The sequence below is a fragment of the Homarus americanus genome, unplaced genomic scaffold (assembly GCF_018991925.1).
Source record: "Homarus americanus isolate GMGI-L3 unplaced genomic scaffold, GMGI_Hamer_2.0 scaffold36734, whole genome shotgun sequence".
Lineage (NCBI taxonomy): Eukaryota > Metazoa > Arthropoda > Malacostraca > Decapoda > Nephropidae > Homarus > Homarus americanus.
In genome coordinates, this window is record NW_024733126.1 from 14,978,554 (window position 1) to 14,992,228 (window position 13,675).

The following is a 13,675-nucleotide window of genomic DNA, read 5'->3' on the forward strand; positions in this document are numbered from 1 at the left end:
ACAGCACATGGTTCACGGCAGGACTCCAGAACACACAAAGGCCATGGCGATTCCCACATTACAAGGCAGGACTACTCCCACACACACGGTTCATGGCAGTACTCCCACAGCACATGGTTCACGGCAGGACTCCTGCAACACACAAAAGGTCAGCAGGACTCCCACATTACAAAGGGGGACTACTCCCACAGCACACGGTTCATGGCAGTACTCCCACAGCACATGGTTCACGCAGGACTCCCCGCAACACAAGGTCATGGAGGACTCACAGGACACCTGCCTACGACAGTCCTCCCACAACACACAGACACATACAATACTGGTATGACACACGCATTCCCACAGCTCACTTCATTACTCCCACAGCACACGGTTCACGGCAGGACTCCCCACAAACACAGCTCACGGCAGGACTCCTACAGCACACGGCAGTACTGTCCTCCCACAGCACACGGTTCACGCAGGATTCCCACAAAACACACAGCTCGCAAAACTCCCATAGTACACGGCTAATGGCAGTACTCCCACAGCACACGGTTCATGGCAGTACTCCCACAGCACATGGTTCACGGCGACTCAACAACAAAAGGTCACGGCAGGGCTCCCACAGCACACGGCTCACGACAGTCCTCCCACAGCACACAGACACATACAACACTGGTATGACATGGCAGCATTCCCACAGCACACACACAGCTCACGGCAGGATTCCCACAGCACACGGCAGTACTGTCCTCACAGCCTCAAGGCAGGACCCCACAGCACACAGTACTTCTCCCACAGCTCACGACAGTCCTCCCACAGCACACAGACACATACAACACTGGTATGACACACGCCAGCATTCCCACAGCACACACACACAGCTTACGGCAGGACCCCAGCACACGGGCAGTACTGTCCTCCCACACCGCACGTGTCACGGCAGTACTCCTACAGCACACAGCTCGCGGCAGGACTCCCATAGCACACGGCAGTACTGTCCTCCCACAGCACACGGTTCACGGCAGGACTCCCACAACACACAGCAGTTCTCCCACAGTTCACGGCAGTACTCCACAGCACACACACACACACAGTTCACGGCAGGACTCCCACAGAACACGGCAGTACTGTCCTCCCACAGCACACGGTTCAGGCACTCCCACATAGCACACAGCCTGCAAAACTCCCACAGTACAGGCTAATGGCAGGACTCCCAATCACAGAAGCCTCACGGCAGGAACTCCCACAAAACACACAGCTCACGGCAGGACTCCTACAGCACACGGCAGTGCTGTCCTCCCACAGCACACGGTTCATGGCAGGACTCCCACAAAAACACATCTCACGGCAAACTCCGACAGTACACGGCTAGGCAGTACTCCCACAGCACACGGTTCATGGCAGGACTCACAAAACACACACAGCTCACGGCAGGACTCCCACAATACACCGCTAATGGCAGTACTCCCAGCACACGGCAGTACTGTCCTCCCACACCACACGGCTCACGGCAGTATCTACAGCACACAGCTCACGGCAGGACTCCCACAAAACACACAGCTCACGGCAGGACTCCCACAGCACCCAGCAGTTCTCCCACAGCCAAGGCAGTACTTCCACAGCACACACACACACACAGCTCGCGGCAGGACTCCCAAAGCACACGGCAGTACTGTCCTCCCACACCACACGGCTCACGGCAGTACTCCTACAGCACACAGCTCACGGCAGGACTCCCACAAACACACAGCTCACGGCAGGTCTCCCACAGCACCCAGCAGTTCTCCCACAGCTCACGACAGTCTTCCCACAGCACACAGACACATACAACACTGGTATGGACACACGGCAGCATTCCCACAACAACACACACACAGCTCACGGCAGGACTCCCACAATACAGGCTAATGGCAGTACTCCCACAGCACATGGTTCACGCAGGACTCCCGCAACACACACACAAAGGTCACGGCAGGACTCCTGCAACACACAAGGTCACAGCAGGACTCCCCACGCACACGGCTCACGACAGTCCTCCCACAGCACACATACAACACTGGTATGACACACGGCAGCATTCCCACAGCACACACACAGCTCACGGCAGACCCACAAAAACACACAGCTCACAGCAGGACTCCACAATACACGGCTAATGGCAGTACTCCCACAGCACATGGTTCACGGCAGGACTCCTGCAACACACAAAGGTCACGGCAGGACTCCCCAACACACAAAGGTCACAGCAGGACTCCCACAGCACACGGCTCACGACAGTCCTCCCACAGCACACAGACACTGGTATGACACACGGCAGCATTCCCCACAGCACACACACACAGCTCACGGCAGGACTCCCACAAAACACACACTGCTCACGGCAGGACTCCCACAGCACCCAACAGTTCTCCCACAGCTCACGGCAGTACTTCCACAGCCACGGCAGTACTTCCACAGCTCACGGCAGTACTTCCACAGCACACACACACAGCTCGCGGCAGGACTCCTACAGCACACGGCAGTACTGTACTCCCACAGCACACGGTTCACGGCAGGACTCCCACAAACACACAGCTCACGGCAGGACTCCCACAAAACACGGCTAATGGCAGTACTCCCACAGCTCACGGCAGGACTCCCATAGCACAAGGTTCACGGCAGGACTCCCCAAAACACACAGCTCACGGCAGGACCCCACAAAACACGGCTAATGGCAGTACTCCCACAGCTCCTGGCAAGACTCCCACAACACAGACACATACAACACTGGTATGACACACGGCAGCATTCCCACAGCGCGCACACACAGCTCACGGCAGGATTCCCACAGCACCCGGCAGTACTGTCCTCCCACACCACACAGCTCACGGCAGTACTCCTACAGCACATACCTCACGGCAGGACTCCCACAAAACACACAGCTCACGGTAGGACTCCCCCCAGCGAGTTCTCCCAGCTCACGCCAGTACTTCCACAGACACAGTTCACGGGGACTCTCAGGAACACGGCAGTACTGTCCTCCCCACAGCACACGGTTTGGGGCAGGACTCCCAAGCTACACAGCTCATGGCAACTCCCAATTACACGGCTAATGGCGGGACTCCCACAGCACAAAGCTCACGGCAGGACTCCTAAAAACATACAGCTCACGGCAGGACTCCTGCAACTGGCAGTACTGTCCTCCACAGCACACGGTTCATGGCAGGACTCCCCAAAACACATCTCACGGCGGAATTCCCCTAAAACACACGGCTCACGGCAAAACTCCGACAGTACACGGCTAATGGCAGTACTCACAGCACACGGTTCATGGCAGTACTCCAGCACATCATTTCACGGCAGACTCCCTGCACAGGTCACGGCAGGACTCCCCAACACACAAATGTTACAGCAGGACTCCCACACGGCTCACGACAGTCCTCCCAGAGCACACAGACACATACAACAGTGGTATGACACGGCAGCATTCCCCACAACACACACACAGCTCACGGCAGAACTCCCTAAAACACACAGCTCACGGCAGGACTCCCCTAAAACACACAGCTCACGGCAGGACTCCCACAACCCAGCAGTTCTCCCGACTCGCGGGTACTTCCAAAGCAGCAGTACTGTCCTCTCACAGTACACGGCTCGACAGTCCGCCCACAGCACACAGACACATACAACACTGGTATGACACACGGCAGCATTCACAGCACACACACACACAGCACACGGGACTCCCCAGCACACTGCTCACCAGTCCTCCCACAGCACCAGAACACATACAACACTGGTATGACACAGCAGCATTCCCAACACACACACACACAGCTCACGGCAGGACCCCAATACACGACTAATGGCAGTACTTCCACAGCACACGATTCACGGCAGGACTCCCAAACACAGCTCACGGCAGGACTCCTAAAACACACACAGCTCACAACCGCTCACTGCACACACACACATACAACACTGGTATGACACGGCAGCATTCCCACAGCACACACACACACACACCGCTCACGGCAGAACTCCCCAATACGTGTGGCAGTACTCACAGCACACGTTTCTGGCAGTACTCCCCAGACACATAGTTCACGGCAGGATTCCCACAACACACAAAGGTCACCGCAGGACTCCCACAGCACATGACACGACGACAGTCCTCCCCACAGCACACACACACACCTGCTCACGGCAGGACTCACAACACACACACTTATACAATACTGGTATGACACGCAGCATTCACAGCACACACACTGCTCACGGCAGGACTCACAACACACACACACACATGCAATACTGGTATGACACACGGCAGCACTTCACAGCACACACACACTGCTCAGGGCAGCATTCCCTAACACACTGCTCAGGGCAGCATTCCCGAACACACACACTGCTCAGGGCAGCATTCCACAGCAACACACACAGCCACGGCAGGACTCCTGCCACGGCTAATGGCGTACTTCCACAGCACACGGTTCGTCAGAATCCAGAACACATCTCACGGCAGGATTCCCTAAAACACACAGCTCACGGCAAAACTCCGACAGTACACGGCTAATGGCAGTACTCCCGACACGGTTCCGGCAGTACTCCCCACAGCACATGTTTCACGGCAGGACTCCCAGCTACACACAAAAAGGTCACGGCAGGACTCCCCAACACAAAGGTCTGCAGGCTCCCACCCTGCTCACGACAGTCTTCCCCCACACACATACAACACTGGTATGGCACACGGTAGCATTCACAGCACATACAAAGTCACGGCAGACTCTCACAAACACCTCTCGGCAGGACTCCCAGAACACGGCTAATGGCAGTACTCCCCAGCACATGGTTCATGGCAGGACTCCCCCAACACACAAAGGTCACGGCAGTCCTCCGCACACAGACACATACAACACTGGTATGACACACGGCAGCATTCCCCGCAACACACAGCTCACGGCAGGACTCCCGACACACGGCAGTACTGTCCTCCCCCGCGTGTCACGGCAGTACTCCTACAGCACACGGCTCACGGCAGTACTCACAAACACACAGCTCGCGGCAGGACTCCTGCTTCATCACTCCCCAGCACAGTTTCACAGACTCCCAAAACACACAGCTCTGGAGAACTCCCACACACATGGCAGTACTCCCCAACACAGCCACGGCAGGACTCCCCAGCACATGGTTCACGGCAGGACTCCCACCAACACACAAAGTCGCAGGACTCCCCAGCACACGGCTCACAACAGTCCTCCCCAGCACACACACACATACAACACTGGTATGCACGGCAGCATTCACACACACACACACACACAGCTCACGGCAGGACTCCCAAAACACAGCTTCCACACAGCAGCTCGGCAGGACTCCGCAACACACAAAAGGTGGAACTCCCCAAAACCAGCAGTTCTGCCACAGCTCACGGCAGTCCTCCCAACACACACACACATACAACACTGGTATGACACGCAGCATTCACAGCACACACACACAGCTCACGGCAGGAGTCCCAAAAACCACAGCTCGGCAGGACTCCCCACAGCACACAGTAGTTCTGCCACAGCTCACGGCAGTCCTCCCCAGCACACACACATACAACACTGGTATGACACACGGCAGCATTCCCACAGCACACACACACAGCTCACGGCAGGTCCCACAAAACCACAGCTCACGGCGGAACTCAAAACACAGCAGTTCTGCAGCTCAGCGTCCTCCCACAGCACACACACACATACAACACTGGTATGACACACGGCAGCATTCCCACAGCACACACACACGCTGCCCACGGCAGGATCCCTAAAACCACAGCTCACGGCAGGACTCCCCAGCACATGGCTCACGGCAGTCCTCACAGCACACAGCACATACAACACTGGAGACCAACGGCTTGGCATTCCCACACAGCTCACGGCAGGACTCCCACAGCACATGGTTCACGGCAGGACTTCGCAACACACAAAGGTCACGGCAGGACTCACAGCACACACACTTAACAACACTGGTATGACACACGGCAGCATTCCCACAGCACACACACACACGCTCACGGGGACTCCCTAAAACACACAGCTCACGGCAGACTCCCACAGCACATGGCTCACGGCAGTACTCACAGTACACACACACACATACAATAGTGTTATGACACGGTAGCATTCCAGCACATACAAACGTCACGGCAGGACTCTCACAAAACACAGCTCACGGCAGAACTCCCACACGAACACGGCTAATGGCAGTACTCCCCAGCACATGGTTCATGGCAGGACTCCCGTAACACACAAAAGGTCACGGCAGGACTCCCACAGCACACAAACACATATAACTGGTATGACACACGGCAGCATTCACAGCACACACACACTGCTCACGGCAGGAACTCCTAACACACAGCTCTCGGCAGATTCCCACCACAGTAGTTCTCCTTCAGCTCACGGCAGGACTCCCACAGCAGGTTCACGGCAGGACTCCACCAACATACAAAGGTCACGGGAGGACTCCACAGCATGGCTCTGACAGTCTCCCGCACACAGACACATACAACACTGGTATGACACAGCAGCATTCCCCAGCACACACACACAGCTCACAGGAACTCCTAAAAACAGCAGTTGTGCCTGGCTCACGGCAGGACTCCCGCAACACACAAAGTCACGGCAGGACTCCCCAACACACGGCTCACAACAGTCCTCCCACACACACAGACACATACACTGGTATGACACACAGCATTCTCACAGCACACACACACAGCTCACAGGCTCCGACTAACACAGCTCTCGGGAATTCACAGCACACAGTAGTTCTCCTTCAGCTCAGCAGAACTCCCACAGCACAAGGTTCACGGCAGGACTCCCCACCAACATACAAAGGTCACGGGAGACTCCCCACAACATGGCTCACAACAGTCCTCCCACCACACAGACATACAACACTGGTATGACACACGGCAGCATTCCAGCACACACACACAGCTCACGGCAGGACTCCCTAAAACACAGCAGTTCTGCCACAGCTCACGGCAGGACTCCCGCAACACACAAAGGTCACGGCAGGACTCCCCAGCACACGGCTCACAACAGTCCTCCCAGCACACAGACACATACAACACTGGTATGACACACGGCAGCATTCACAGCACACACACACAGCTCACGGCAGGACTCCCACAAAACACACAGCTCTCGGCAGGTTCCCCACACACAGTAGTTCTCCCTCAGCTCACGGCAGAACTCCCACAGCACAAGGTTCACGGCAGGACTCCCGCAACATACAGAGGCAGGGAGACTCACAGCACATGGCTCACAAGTCCTCCCACAGCACACACACACATACAACACTGGTATGACACGGCAGCATTCACAGCACACACACACAGCTCACGGCAGGACTCCCTAAAACCAGCAGTTCTGCCACAGCTCACGGCAGGACTCCACAGCACATGGTTCACGGCAGGACTCCCACAGCACACTGCTCACGACAGTCCTCCCCCAGCACACACACACATACAACACTGGTATGACACACGGCAGCATTCACAGCACACACACACAGCTCACGGCAGGAGTCCCACAGCACATGGCTCACGGCAGGAGTCCCCACAGCACATGGCTCACGGCAGTCCTCCCCAGACACACAACACATACAACACTGGTATGACACACGGCGCATTCCCCACACACACACACACAGCTCACGGCAGACTCCCAAAACAGCAGTTCTGCCACAGCTCACGGCATGACTCAGCACATGGTTCATGGCAGGGCTCCCCACAGCACATGGTTCACGACAGTCCTCCCACAGCACACAGACACATACAACACTGGTTGACACGGCAGCATTCCCCACACACACACTGTTCGGCAGGACTCGCACATGGCTCACGGTCCTCCCACGCACACAAACACATACAACACTGGTATGACACACGGCAGCATTCCCGCACACACACACAGCTCACGGCAGGACTCCCAATACACGGTAATGGCAGTACTCCCACAGCACACGGTTCACGGCAGGACTCCCAGAACACAGCTCACGGCAAGACTCCCCAGTACACGGCTATTGGCAGTACTCACAGCACACGGTTCACGGCAGGACTCCCAAAAACACAGCTCACGGGACTCCCACAGCACACTGCTCACGGCAGTACTCCCCCAGCACACACACACATACAATAGTGGTATGACACACGGCAGCATTCCCATAGCACACACACTGCTCACGGCAGACTCCCTAAAACACACACAGCTCACGGCAGGACTCCCCAGCACATGGCTCACGGCAGTACTCACAGTACACACACACACACATAATAGTGGTGTCGGTAGCATTCCCACAGCACATACAAACGTCACGGCAGGACTCTCAAAAACACACAGCTCACGGCAGGACTCCACAGAACACGGTGGCAGTACTCACAGCACATGGTTCATGGCAGGACTCCCTGCCAACACAAAGGTCACGGCAACTCCCCAGCACACAAACACATATAACACTGGTATGACACACGGCAGCATTCCCCACACACACACACTGCTCACGGCAGGACTCCCTAATACACTGCTAATGGCAGTACTTCCACAACACACAGTTCACGGCAGGACTCCCAAAAACACAGCTCACGGCAGGACTCCACAACACACAAACACATATAACACTGGTATGAGACACGGCAGCATTCCCCACACACACACTGCTCACGGCAGGACTCATCACACTGCTAATGGCAGTACCCACAACACACGGTTTCACGGCAGGACTCCCTAAAACACACAGCTCACGGCAGACTCCCTGATACACGGCTAATGGCAGTACTCCCACAGCACACGTTTCATGGCAGTACTCACAGCACATGGTTCACGGCAGGATTCCAGCAACACAAAAGGTCACGGCAGGACTCCCACAGCGCACAGACACATACAACACTGGTATGACACACGGCAGCATTCCCCCCAGCACACACACACAGCTCACGGCAGGACTCCCACAAAACACACAGCTCTCGGCAGGATTCCCACAGCACACAGTAGTTCTCCCTCAGCTCACGGCAGGACTCCCACAGCACAAGGTTCACGGCAGGACTCCCGCAACATACAAAGGTCACGGGAGGACTCCCACAGCACATGGCTCACAACAGTCCTCCCACAGCACACAGACACATACAACACTGGTATGACACACGGCAGCATTCCCACAGCACACACACACAGCTCACGGCAGGACTCCCACAAAACACAGCAGTTCTGCCACAGCTCACGGCAGGACTCCCACAGCACATGGTTCACGGCAGGACTCCCACAGCACACTGCTCACGACAGTCCTCCCACAGCACACAGACACGCATACAACACTGGTGCATGACCACGGCAGCATTCACAGCACACACACACACTGTTCTGGCAGGACTCCCCAGCACATGGCTCACGGCAGTCCTCCCACAGCACTGCGCTTACGCCCACAACACTGGTATGACACGGCAGCATTCCCCAGCACACACACACAGCTCACGGCAGGACTCCTAATACACGGCTAATGGCAGTACTCCCACAGCACACGGTTCACGGCAGGACTCCCAGAACACAGCTCACGGCAAGACTCCCACAGTACACGGCTATTGGCAGTACTCCCACAGCACACGGTTCACGGCAGGACTCCCATAAAACACAGCTCACGGCAGGACTTCCACAGCACACTGCTCACGGCAGTACTCCCACAGCACACACACACATACAATAGTGGTATGACACACGGCAGCATTCCCATAGCACACACACACTGCTCATGGCAGGACTCCCACAAAACACACAGCTCACGGCAGGACTCCCACAGCACATGGCTCACGGCAGTACTCCCACAGTACACACACACACATACAATAGTGGTATGCGGTAGCATTCCCACAGCACATACAAACGTCACGGCAGGACTCTCACAAAACACACAGCTCACGGCAGGACTCCCACGGAACACGGCTAATGGCAGTACTCCCACAGCACATGGTTCATGGCAGGACTCCCGCAACACAAAGGTCACGGCAGGACTCCCACAGCACACAAACACATATAACACTGGTATGACACACGGCAGCATTCCCACAGCACACACACACTGCTCACGGCAGGACTCCCACAATACACTGCTAATGGCAGTACTTCCACAGCACACGGTTCACGGCAGGACTCCCACAAAACACAGCTCACGGCAGGACTCCCACAGTACACGGCTAATGGCAGTACTCCCACAGCACACGTTTCATGGCAGTACTCCCACAGCACATGGTTCACGGCAGGATTCCCGCAACACACAAAGGTCACGGCAGGACTCCCACAGCACACAAACACATATAACACTGGTATGACACACGGCAGCATTCCCACAGCACACACACACTGCTCACGGCAGGACTCCCTGACACACAGCTCTCGGCAGATTCCACAGCACACAGTAGTTCTCCTTCAGCTCACGGCAGACTCCCCAGCACAAGGTTTCACGGCAGGACTCCCGCCATACAAAAGTCAGGGAGACTCCCCACAGCACATGGCTCACAACAGTCCTCCCACAGCACACAGACACATACAACACTGGTTGACACACGGCAGCATTCCCGCAGCACACACACACAGCTCACGGCAGGACTCCCTAAAACACAGCAGTTGTGCCACAGCTCACGGCAGGACTCCACCAACACACAAGGTCACGGCAGGACTCCCGACACACGGCTCACAACAGTCCTCCCGCACACAGACACATACAACACTGGTATGACACACGGCAGCATTCCCACAGCACACACACACAGCTCACGGCAGGACTCCCAAAACACACAGCTCTCGGCAGGATTCACAGCACACAGTAGTTCTCCTCAGCTCACGGGAACTCCCACAGCACAAGGTTCACGGCAGGACTCCCGCAACATACAAGGTCAGGAGACTCCCCAACACATGGCTCACAACAGTCCTCCCACAGCACACAGACACATACAACACTGGTATGACACACGGCAGCATTCCCCAGCACACACACACAGCTCACGGCAGGACTCCCTAAAACACAGCAGTTCTGCCACAGCTCACGGCAGGACTCCCCAGCACATGGTTACGGCAGACTCCCACAGCACACTGCTCACGACAGTCCTCCCACAGCACACAGACACATACAACACTGGTATGACACACGGCAGCATTCCACAGCACACACACACACTGTTCACGGCAGGACTCCCACGCCATGGCTCACGGCAGTCCTCCACAGCACACAACCACATACAACACTGGTATGACACACGGCAGCATTCCCACAACACACACACAGCTCACGGCAGGACTCCCCAATACACGGCTAATGGCAGTACTCACAGCAGCACAGTGTTCACAGGAACTCCCAGAACACAGCTCACGGCAAGACTCCCACAGTACACGGCTGGCAGTACTCCCACAGCAGCAGTTTCACGGCAGGACTCCCATAAACACAGCTCACGGCAGGACTTCCACAGCACACTGCTCACGGCAGTACTCCCCGCACACACACACATACAATAGTGGTATGACACACGGCATTCCCCCCACACACACACACTGCTCATGGCAGGACTCCCTAAAACACACAGCTCACGGCAGGACTCACAGCACATGGCTCACGGCAGTACTCCCAGTGCACACACACACATACAATGGTGGTATGCGGTAGCATTCCCCAGCACATACAAACGTCACGGCAGGACTCTCACAAAACACACAGCTCACGGCGACTCCCACGGACACGGCTAATGGCAGTACTCCCCACACATGGTTCATGGCAGGACTCCCCCAAACACAAAAGTCAGGCAGGACTCACAGACACAAACACATATAACACTGGTATGACACACGGCAGCATTCCACACACACACACACTGCTCACGGCAGGACTCCCCATCCTGCTATGCCAGTACTTCACAACACAGTTTGGCAGGACTCCCACAAACACAGCTCACGGCAGGACTCCCCTGATACACGGCTAATGGCAGTACTCCCACAGCACACGTTTCATGGCAGGACTCCCCACAGCACATGGTTCAGGCAGATTCCCTGCAACACACAAAGGTCACGGCAGGACTCCCACAGCACACAAACACATATAACACTGTATGACACGGCAGCATTCCCCGCACACACACACTGCTCACGGCAGACTCCTAAAACCACACAGCTCTCGGCGATTCACAGCACACAGTAGTTCTCCTTCAGCTCACGGCAGGAACTCCCACAGCACAAAGTTCACGGCAGGACTCCCCAACATACAAAGTCACGGGAGGACTCGCACATGGCTCACAACAGTCCTCCCAGCACACAGACACATACAACACTGGTATGACACACGGCAGCATTCCAGCACACACACACAGCTCAGGCCTGAGCTCCCATAAAACACAGCAGTGTGCCACAGCTCAGGCAGAACTCCCGAACACACAGTCACAGGACTCCCACAGCACGGCTCAAACAGTCCTCCCACAGCACACAGACACATACAACACTGGTATGACACACGGCAGCATTCCCCAGCACACACACACAGCTCGCGGAACTCCTAAAACACACAGCTCTCGGCAGGAGTTCCCCAGCACACAGTAGTTCTCCTCAGCTCACGGCAGGACTCCCCTGGCACAAGGTTCAGGCAGGACTCCCCAACATACAAGGTGCAGGGAGCTCCCACAGCAATGGCTCACAACAGTCTCCCACACACACACCATACAACACTGGTATGACACACGGCAGCATTCCCACAGCACACACACAGCTCACGGCAGGAACTCCCTAAAACACAGCAGTTCTGCCACAGCTCACGGCAGGACTCCCACAGCACACAATTTTGGCAGGACTCCCACAGCACACTGCTCACAACAGTCCTCCCCAACACACACACACACTACAACACTGGTATGACACACGGCAGCATTCCCACAGCACACACACACACAGCTCGGCAAGTCCCCAGCACACTGTCCTGGCAGAGTCCCACAGCACACGGCAGCTCCCCAGCAGTCCTCCCCAGCACACAAACACCACACTGGTATGGCACAGCATTCCCCAGCACACACACACATCACGGCAGGACTCCCTAACTACAGCAGTTCTGCCACAGCTCACGGCAGCTCACAGCACATGGTTCATGGGCTCCCACAGCACATGATTTCACGACAGTCCTCCCACAGCACACAGACACATACAACACTGGTATGACACACGGCAGCATTCACAGCACACACACACACTGTTCACGGCAGGACTCCCCAGCACATGGCTCACGGCAGTCCTCCCCAGCACACAAACACATACAACACTGGTATGACACGGCAGCATTCCCACACACACACACACAGCTCACGGCAGGACTCCCAATACACGGTAATGGCAGTACTCCCCGCACACGGTTCACGAGGACTCCCAGAACACAGCTCACGCAAGACTCCCACAGTACACGGCTATTGGCAGTACTCCCACAGCACACGGTTCACGGCAGGACTCATAAAACACAGCTCACGGCAGGACTTCCACAGCACCTGCTCACGGCAGTACTCCCCACAACACACACACACATTCAGTGGTGATGACACACGGGCATTCCCCGCACACACACTGTCATGGCAGGACTCCCACAAAACACACAGCTCACGGCAGGACTCCCACAGCACGGCTCACGGCAGTGCTCACAG